This window comes from Prosopis cineraria, unplaced genomic scaffold (genome assembly GCF_029017545.1).
Source record: "Prosopis cineraria cultivar Desert tree isolate PC_DT_omini unplaced genomic scaffold, ASM2901754v1 PC5, whole genome shotgun sequence".
Lineage (NCBI taxonomy): Eukaryota > Viridiplantae > Streptophyta > Magnoliopsida > Fabales > Fabaceae > Prosopis > Prosopis cineraria.
The window spans coordinates 25,149,087-25,152,779 of NW_026555336.1; positions in this window are offsets into that span (position 1 = coordinate 25,149,087).

Genomic DNA, 3,693 nt, shown 5'->3' on the forward strand with positions numbered 1-3,693 from the left:
CTTCTAATGAAGATGTTACATGTAGTAGCAAAAAGTTTGACTCTATGGGTATTCTCTATTCATATGCATTAAGAGTTTATAACATTAAATGTGTGACAAGAGTACCAGATAAATACTTCTTAAAACGATGGTCAAAGAATGCAAAGTTTATTGACCATCATCATGAAGGAAAAAGTGCAATTAGTGAAGATCCAAAAATTATATACCGCAATTCCATTGTTAGATCTTTCTATAATCTTGTGTTGGCCACACAAAAACACAAGGAAACTTAAGGTATCATGTGGAATGTTATCAATAATGGATCACAAAAAATTCAAGAACATCCATGTAAATTAGATAAAAGTAATGATGTGGAAAAGAAGAAAGAAATTCATATTGACAATCAAGATGCATCTCAAGGTGTAGGCCAAATTCTTGATTCCCATAAAGCCAAAGCCCAATGGGAGTGGAAATGGTAGAAAAAAGGGCCACTTTGAAAAGCAATGAAAATCAAGTAAGATATAAGCTTTAGTTTACATACATATGATATATTAATTAGTTATGTGTTTCTAACATCAAATTCTTTTGTAGAAAAACAAAAAGGAGTGGAACATATTGCTTCGACTATATCAAATGTTACTTCTGTTCCACAAAGCTTTGGTCATACTTATCCACAAGTGGGTAAATGTGCTTACATTTATATGACAATAAAAAATTGTTTATAAACATTTATTGAAACTACTTATATCTTATAATATAGGTTAATTCCACTCAAGTCATTTATCCTAATCATTCTATGATCCCACCTATCTATTATGCCTCTTGGAAGATTAGAAGCCCATTTCACATGACTGATATGAGCAACAATTTAAGTCAGGTCTAATTCAACCAGTAATGTTAATTAGATACTTTCATCTTTTCAAGTTATTTCATTATGTTATACTTTTTTAATACTAGGACAGAATAGAATAGATGTAGAAAGAGAATAGGAGGAGAGAAGAAGAGATGAGGTTTAGAGAAGATGAGAGACGAGAGGGTGAAGAGAAAGAGAGAAAAGAGAGGTGAGAACTTTCTGAATAATATCAAGTCTATTGATCAACAACACAACACAATAAAACACAAAAGTATTTATATAACCGCTAAATATACCCACGGCTAGTAACCAACCAATGGTTATACCTGATTAATAAAATGTGAAAATTACAAAAACATAACAATACCCCCCCCAAAAGATCCTTGCCCTCATTAATAACAAATTGAGGAAATTTCTGCTGTAACTGATGTAGAGCCATCCAAGATGCTTCCTCATCAGGTGGTTGCTTCCATTTGATTAGAACTTCAGTGATAATACGTCCCCTCTTCCTACTAACTCACTTTTGTAGAATGCCTTCAGGTTCTAAAGTTGGAGGTAATTCTAGCCAATCAAGAGCCGAATGCCTTTGCTTAACTTTAGGATCAGGACATAGCTTTAATAAAGAAATATGGAAAGTTGGATGTATTCTAGATTCAGCGGGTAGTTCCAACTTGTAGGCAACAGTACCTATTCGTTCAATGACCTTGTAAGGACCAAAATACCTAGGAGCCAGCTTTTGGGTACTCCTTGCTGTTGCAGAAATTTGTCTATATGGCTCCAACTTAAGGAAAACCCATTGACTAACAGCAAACTCTCGGTCTGTCCTATGAGAATTAGCTTTATGCTTCATCAAATTGGCTACCCGATGAAGGTGATGCTTTAAAACAGCCAACACAGCTTCTCTAGCTGAAAAAGTCCTGTCTAAAGCATCTAAAATAGAACTATTAGGCAAATAAAGACAATGAATAGGAGCTTTCTGACCATACAAAAGTTCGTGTGGGGTTGCTTTAGTGGCTATATGAAATGCGGTGTTATACCACCATTCAGGTTGTGATAACCACTTACTCCAATCCTTGGGTTGCTCCCAACACATGCATCTAAGATAGGTTTCTAAGCACCTATTTAGGACCTCGGATTGCCCATCCATTTGAGGGTGATATGCAATTGAAAGTTGCTGCTTAATCCCCAAAACCTGCAAAAATTCCTTCCAAAACCCACTTACAAATATAGGGTCACGATCACTTATAATTTCAGCTGGTGCACCATGTAGTTTATACACATTATCCATAAAAAGTTGTGGTAGAGAAAAAGCTGAATAAGGATGAGTAAGAGGAATAAAATGAGCATACTTACTCATTCTATCAATTAGTACCCATATTGTGTCCTTACCATGTGATCTAGGAAGTCCTTCAATAAAATCCATCGTAATACTCTCCCAAACTCGACTAGGAATTAGAAGAGGTTGCAACAACCTGGGAGGTGGAACAGCTTCATACTTACAATGAGCACACGTGTCGTAGTGTTTAATGAATTCTGTCACATTATTGATCAGCTTTTTCTACCAAAATAATGCCTTTATTCTGTGGTAAGTAGGCTGAATTCCAGAATGCCCTCCTTAAGGACTAGAATGCAACCACTCTAAAATTTGTTGTCTTAAACTAAAATCATTTTCAATCACCAACTTTCCCTTCCTTCTTAACAACTCTCCATCCCAAGAGAAATGGCTCCAGAACTCATTGTTTGCTTGAACCCTTTTCTGGATTTCTATAATTACAGCATCATTTTGGAAACTTTCCTTGATTTTTGAAAGCAATTCAAGGGAGGAAGTGTCCAAAACAATCTGTAATAATTGCTATTTGGGTAATATTAATAAGGCATCAGCTGCAAAATTTTCTTGCCCTTTCTTATATTGAATCTCATAGTCAAATCTGGCTAACTTGGCAATCCAAAACATCTGAAAGGATGTTTTTAACTTCTGTCCAAGCAAGTATTTTAAACTTTTTTGGTCTGATCGAATAACAAATTTCTCTCTCTCTAAATATTGGTGCCAATGAAGCACAGCCAACACTGCTGCCATCAATTCTTTTTCATAAATTGATAGCCCTTGATGTCTCTCTGCCAATCCTTTGCTTAAATAAGCAATAGGTTGTCCCTCTTGCATTAAAATTGCTCCAATTCCAACTCCACAAGCATCTGCCTCAACTACAAATTGCTTTGAAAAATCTGGAAGTGTTAGTACAGATGTAGAAATTAATGCTTTTTTTAGATTATTAAATGCATCCAGGGCTATTTGTGACCATACAAAACCATTCTTCTTAAGGAGAAGAGTTAAAGGTTTAGTTAAAATCCCATATCCCTTAATGAAATGCCTATAATAACCTACCAACCCCAAAAATGCTCTTAGTTGTTTCATATTTTGGGGTTCAGGCTAATCAGCCACCACTTGTATCTTCTTAAGATCAGTTCTAACCTTATCATTACCAATTAAATGCCCCAAGTATTCCACCTCCATGGTAGAAAAGGAGCATTTACTCTTTTTGACACAATAATAGTTTTTTCTTAGAATAGAGAAGACTTGCTTCAAGTGCTGCACATAGTCAACAAGATTAGCGCTATAAACCAATATATCATCAAAAACGCAAGAACAAACCTCTTGAAAAATGGTCAGAAGATGCTATTCATGGCCCCTTGAAATGTTGCTGGGGCATTTGTTAAGCCAAAAGGCATAACTAACCACTTGTAGTGTCCACTATGAGTCTTAAAGGCAGTTTTGTGCATACCTTCTGGTACCATCCTAATTTGATGATATCCTGCATGCAAATCCAGCTTTGTAAACTATTTTGCTGTGGTTAATTCATCAA